The 6,986-nt window shown below is 38.0% G+C and overlaps 1 pseudogene across 1 annotated transcript in view; it reads right to left on the bottom strand.

Moving 5' to 3' along the window:
- Positions 1 to 2,824: 2,824 nt before the first annotated feature.
- Positions 2,825 to 6,986, bottom strand: part of LOC306639736 (olfactory receptor 4C46-like) — a 111,045-nt pseudogene continuing 106,883 nt past the window's right edge. Inside the window, exon 3 of the transcript in view lies at positions 2,825 to 3,390. The product of the transcript in view is annotated as an olfactory receptor 4C46-like (transcript). The remainder of the gene's footprint in view (positions 3,391 to 6,986) is intronic.

Genomic DNA, 6,986 nt, shown 5'->3' with positions numbered 1-6,986 from the left:
CAATTGATCACTTTGTCTATAACTTCTAAATATATAGGGAACTGTTTCCCTATTTCAGTTTGTGCTAATGAACCTGAAGTGGGATTTCTATGAATGTGTCAAATGGAAGCAGGGACTGAAGGAGTCTGATGAGAGGGGGAGAAAAGTATGTGGTGCCATGAAGTCAGGCTCTAGCCTGGGCCTTGGCAGCTGTGGAGTGCTCATTGTGTGACCTGAAGCTCAGCCCCATCCCTGATGCCGATCCAGTAAGGAAGGAAGCTTTTGAGAAAAAAGAAAAAGAAACCTCATTGATTTGCTAGAGAAAGAGAAATACAAGGGGACTCCTGTCCCAGAGTCTGTGATTCCCTCCATCAGGGGCAACAGAGAGATTTTAAAGAGTTGATTCAAAGGGATCCCAATATTCTCCTGAGATTAGGAGGAGGGATTATGGAGAAGAAATGAGGAAAGGAAAGAGGGAGAAGGTAAAAAATAGGTCTGTTTTAGAGCAGCAAGGGCTACATTCAAAGCATGAAGTTGACCACTGTTAAAATTGTAGTACATAATTTGTTCTGCAGGGGGAAAGGCACACACAACCTTTTTAAGACTCTTGTGATAGTCTTTTATTTTTCCACTTGAGAACCATAAAATAGTGGAAATAATCCCTGGATAAAATCTCCTACTTTCTTTGGTGTACTTGTCCAGAGAAGGTTAGGGCTGTGAACTCTAAGCAGCCCAGAGCCACAGCACCTGGGTCTTGTGCACAGTGGCCTGCTGGTGGAATTTGAGCATGATTCAAGTGTCTACCACACTCTGTCTCTTCACCAGCAGGACCAGATTTCAATCCCAGCCTTTCACCGTCAGATCATTATACTAGCTTCTGTTCTCCTCCTGCTCATACTGGGACCAAGTTGTTGTAATCTGAAATACAATTGAATCATTCACCACCTTAGGGATACTTTCTATATTTGCCCAAGGTTTCTACCATTAAGCTTTAACATGACTTTGAGATCTTTTTTGATCTTGTCTGTTCTTGTCTCATTCTCAGGAGTTACGGTTTACCTTTACACTAGGTTGGTGTTCAGCTTTGTGCCTGGCACTTGGGTTTCAGTGAATGAATGTTGAATAAAAATATAAATTAATAATCACAGCCATGTTGAATGATTTAGGTTTCCTGAATATTTTGTTTTTAACTTACCTGTTATAGGAATTCTTTGATCCAACCTCTTGACCCTTTGCTCTCCTTTCCTGCTCCCCAGGTCTTTGTTTGTTGTCTATCCAATATGTTTTCATAGAACCCTGTCCATCTTAACATGTGCATATAACACTCATTGGTCTTTTTCTACTTCCTTCTGATATCTCTCACCTAAGCACCATAAAAGAAGAACCTAGGCATGTTTTATTCACCTCAGAAGTCCCCCAAATATTAATACTTTTGGAATCAAATCTTGGGGTTTGTTAATGAGTGAAGGAAGTATTGAACAAAAAATAATCCTGAGATTGTTTTGTATAGACAGATGCACCTTCTTGACAAAATAGGTTTTACTAAGGAAATGTGACCACCAGGTAACAGAAAAATGATAAACAGCCCATAAGCCGAGGACCATGAAATCTTGTTGGGGGAATATCACAATATAATATATGATCATATACTGAGAAACTCGTTCTAAGTTCTTTCTCATTCCTCAGTTTACACAGGGATAAAAACAAATTGTGATTTCCCTTAGAGGTCAGTCTGACTGAGTAAAAAAAAAAATAAAAAAACTTTAGTTTTCAGTATTTTTTTTTTACTGTATATTTTATTGAACTTATTTATGTTACATTTAACATTCATTATTTATTCACTATTTATCATGGGCAAAATGTTTTGCCAAACTCTAGAAAATATTGTTTGCCATCAGGCAACTACTTAGTGGAGTCCATCTGTGCATTAATCAACTAGGAGTTCCTGTCTGAAATTCAAGCCTTCTTTGATTTGACTCACCCCTCATTCTCCTGGATTATCAGAGTAGAGTGAATTGAGTGTACAGATGCTGTCTCAAGATCACAAGGAAATTTGGTTGAGTCTGCATTACTTCCAATCAAAAGTTAATGTTGCTTCAGTTTTTTAGCTCTAAAGTCCTTAGTTACCATAATACTCCTCAAAACATATTATCATCAATTGTGATATGCATTTTATAAGAATTTTTTATGAAAATCATTAGATATTTAGGTATGAAATTCAACTAGTGTATGCAGTGTGTCCAATACTATCTTTTTTCATAAATGGTAATTACTACAATAACATGATCTATTTATTATAATTACTTGGCCTTATAATATAGGAATTAAGAATATGATCCAGAAATCTATCATATTCTGATTTCAGGATAATTGATACATGGATTCAGATAACTTCTTTCTATTAGTTTCCTGACAGATAAAATGAGGACAGTAATTATGCTCTGCTTATTTCTTTTGATTGTTATAATCATTTTTGCTACATACCAACATATGTAACTATTTAATTTTTGTTGGCTCAACATATGAATCCATGTATGGAAATGAAGGCAGCAAAAGCAAGCCCTGATTTGATAAAAGTTTCCAAATATGCAGAGTAGTCATGAAGTAGTTATTTTCCTTCCTTGAAAGCAATGGTGTTTTGAAAATTAGCTTTTGATTTTAATTCTTCATGTTTTACATTTATGAATAATACTGGGATTCATGATCCAAACAAAACATAATTTGCTAAATCTCAAGAGATTGATCAAAAGAATTTTGAATATTTTTTTTTTTTTTTAAATCTCATAAGTGCTGCTTGCTAAGATCATGCAAAAGGGCCTTTCCTCAGTTAAATCACTGTTGCTCTTCAGGAATGTTTGTCAACAGAAAGAAACTTCCTAGTAAGTAATTTTCTAATGGTACTTTTCATCTGGGCATTTCTCAAGGTGTAGATCAAAGATTTTAACATGGGAGTTATCGTAGTGTAGAAAGCAGCAACTGCCTTGTCAATAGGTAGACCTGCAGGTCTCAGGTACACAAATAAGGAAGGAAAGAGTAAAAGGATCACTGTGATGTGGGAGACACAGGTGGACAGGGCTTTGTGCTACCTTCTAGACTCTGTGTCCTCAGAGAGCACAGGATGACCACGTAGGAGATCAGCAGGAGGAGGAAGATTACCAGGCAGATGAGCCCACTGTTGGCAATGACAAAGAGCCCCAGAGGGTGGGTATCAGTGCAGGTCAGACTGAGCAGAAGATTCATGTCACACATAAAGTGATCTATGATGTTAGGGCCACAGAAGGGTCATGGGAAGATGAAGAGGAGCTGGATGGTGGCATGGAGAAAGCCTCCCATCCAGGACACTCCTACTAGCAACATACAAACTCTTCGGTTCATGATGGTTGTATAGTGCAAGGGCTTGCAGATGGCCACTTAGCGGTCATAGGCCATCACCATAAGCAGGACAACCTCTACACCTCCTAAGAAATGTTCCCCAAAGATTTGGGTCATACGTCTATTGAAGAGAATGATCTTCTTTTGTAGGATTCAAACACATATTGACCTTCCCTTGCCTGCCAACACCCAGTGTCCTCTTAAGTGAGCCTGTCTGACTAATGATGCTCCCACATTGCACACTCCTGCCAGGCTCCAGACCCTCACCACTGCCCAGTTATCTGTCTTCCTCGATGTTTAGCTGTATCTCGCCTACAACACAGGCTGCCTTCATTCTTTTGCTAATGCTATTTTTGAAATCTTTAGGCTCAAATCCCTCAAAATCTATTTCAAATATATAGGCACAGAATGGAGGTGAAAGAGCAGGGTCCGTGGAATCAAATGAACCTGGATTTAACCACTAACCATGTGACCTTCAACAAGTCACTCACCTTCTTGACACCTTAGTTTCCCTGCTTTTCTTCAAGTTGAAGGTGGTTGATAGATAAGGTAAATATAGAAGCAGATACACAATGCCTGACACATCACCCTCCCCCACATTTGCTCTTCTTCACTCTATCAGCAGCCAGTTCTAAGTAGGTGCCATTCCCCAAACAGGCTAAGCTTGCATATTTATTATTCAACTGTGTAGCCCACAGGACAATGGCCATGAAGGGATTAAGCAAGATGCCTTGGCTATTTCCTAATATAAAGAAAATTTAAGGATAATATAAAGAAATTTTCATTATGTATGTCTCTCCCTGTGCCTCCGAAGAAGCTGGTCCACAGTCAGACTTTCAGTTGGAAGAAAATCTGCTTATATAAAAAACTTTCAAAAGCCTTTCTTATACACTGTTTGTGGGAAAGTAAATTAAAACTGCCTTTTTTTAAGGAGACTCCATAAAAAAGTAAAATTAGAATTACTGTGTGATCCAGCAGTTCCACCACTGGGGAAATTTCCAAAGGAAATATAATCTTGTGTCAAAGAGACAGCTGTCCTCCCATTTTTATTGCCAAACTATTCATAATAACCAAGATATCTATCTTGATGCCCATCAAGTGAGGAATGAGCAAAGAAATGTGGTGTAGGTAACTCATGGACTACTACCATGCCATGAGCAAGATGAAATCCTGTTATTTGCAACAGCATGGAGAGACATGGAAGGAATAATATGAAATAAGTCAAACATAGAAAGACAAATGTCAGACTATTTTACTCCTATGCTGAGGCTGGACAAAGCTGATCTCAGAGAAGTTAATGTTGTGAAACACAGTATGAACTTTGTGCACAATGAACACAACTACTTTACCAAAAACGCACATACAGATCTGTGGTTATAATCTACACCTGTCCAGATATGGAGATACTAGCAAAGAGCCCTCCCCCTCCCCCTTCTTCCTCTTCATCATTCCAGTGCCTCTTCACCATTCCAGTGACTAAATTCAGCACTACCCCTAGCTCCCAGAGGTAAATTAACAAAGGTCATTCCCAGAAGATAGTTCTTCCTAAAAACTAACAAGAGGTTATTTATATAGGGATTATTTTGCTACTTTTAAACTTTGGGCATTAGGACTTATTCTTTAATACCCAGCAATATTAACTAAACTGCACATATAACAATGGTTAGACAATCTGAACTAAGGGGCACAGAGTGCTTCTCTATGTATACTTTCTCATTCCCCCGCCCACCACCCTGGGCAGTGTGTATCAGGACTTGGTCATTAAGCTAGCAGCAGAGGGGCACAAGGACACAAATACTGAAAGATGGGAGCAAGTGCTCAAGGATTTACATTTTGATGTGAGCCAGTCGATGTGCATCCTCTGGCTGTACTGTAGGAATATTTTAATTCATTGGGAACATGCATTCTTGCTAATATTTTAGTAGTAGAAATCTGGTAATGAAATAATCTTGGTGTTTTCTGTTGCTTTGTCTCATTTTAATTTATCATTAAGGGAATGCATTATTTTAGTTTTAATTCTACCAATGTCTAGATGTCTGTTGCCACTGGCCTTTGGTAAAATTTTTGTCCCCAAGAAAGGATAACAGATTGAGTGCATATAGTGTATTCTTGGTTATCAAAAATACTCATGTAGCTTTGGGATTTTGAATGGGTGAATATTCATGATGAGTGTAAAAGCTCGATACATACAAGCTTTTTCTGCTGTTATATACATATACACACATCCAACTAAGCTGCTTGTGACTGGATGACTTTGTTACTGCTTGTGTTTTTATTTTTCCTGTAATGCACACATTAGCTTTTAAAAAGTAAATGCTTTTTTTTTTTTAAAGTCTCCAACCAAAGTCATGACTGCCATTTTGTGACTGCAAGACCATCATACTCCAGGGTGGCAGCCATGCTTATGCTCCTGCAGTCACAGAATCAAATGCTCTGTTGACCACCTCCTTTCACTAGACTGGGGAGAGTGTGAGTTCTCATGATTCTCATTCATCTTCTTAGGAATCACACAAGACTCTATGAGCTCCTCCGATGGAGACTGACTCAGAGAAACTTTTATGAAAGAGTGTTAGTCTATAAAGCCACTGATGGAAAATTGAGTCATCTTCTATGTGTTCTACTTTATCTTTAAAAAGCACAAATCAGTAAACTGGTACTTTCCCAGGGGCATCAGCATTCTGATATCACAAGTACCCCCAAGAGATTAATCCATTAGTTCAATGGCATAATGAAAAGACTAGTGTGGGAAAAAGTTATTGAATGGAAAACATACATATAATCCAGTTTTCTAAATTCAGTTCAGTTTTACTAGAGCAGATGGAGCTGTTGGATTCGCATTTATGCATTTATCTCTTGTTTTCTAAGTACAGCAAGAATCATCTATTCCCCATTTTTTAATCTAAGTATGCAGATGTTCGATTGACTGTATGAAAATAACTAGAGGGCATAGTTAAAAATACAGATGTTTGCATAGTTCATATTCCTGGAATAATGAGTCCAGACTATCTTAGAATAGTTTGTTATATTTCCAGAAAATGCCAGAATGTGATATTAATTATCAACATACTGTGAGGAGCATAAATCTACTTTTCATTTCATAATTGATCTACTAGAGGCACATGGAAGCCCAGTGCATGCTTCTCCAAGCTGGGGCACTAGCCACGGATATGCAAAGTTTTACTTTTTTTTATTTATTTTTTTATTGTAAACAAATGGGATACATGTTGTTTCTCTGTTTGCACATGGCATAAAGGCATACCATTTGTGTAATCATAAATTTACATAGAGTAATGTTGTTTGATTCATTGTTATTTTTTCCCTTCCCCCCACCCCTCCCACCACTTTACCCTCTATAGTACTTCCTTCCTCCATACTTGCCCCCCTCCCTAACTCTAACTCTAACCCTAACACTAACCCTTCCCTCCCCCCCATTAAGTGTCATCCTCCACTTATTAGCGATATCATTCGTCCTTTGGCTTTTTGAGATTGGCTTATCTCACTTAGCATGATATTCTCCAATTTCATCCATTTGCCTGCAAATGCCATAATTTTATCATTCTTTATGGCTGAGTAATATTATATTGTATATATATATACCACAGTTTCTTTATCCATTCATCAATTGAAGGGCATCT

This window comes from Sciurus vulgaris (assembly GCF_902686455.1).
Source record: "Sciurus vulgaris genome assembly, chromosome: 11".
Lineage (NCBI taxonomy): Eukaryota > Metazoa > Chordata > Mammalia > Rodentia > Sciuridae > Sciurus > Sciurus vulgaris.
The sequence above is the reverse complement of the archived record's forward strand: the minus strand, read 5'-3'. Positions and strand labels throughout refer to the sequence as shown.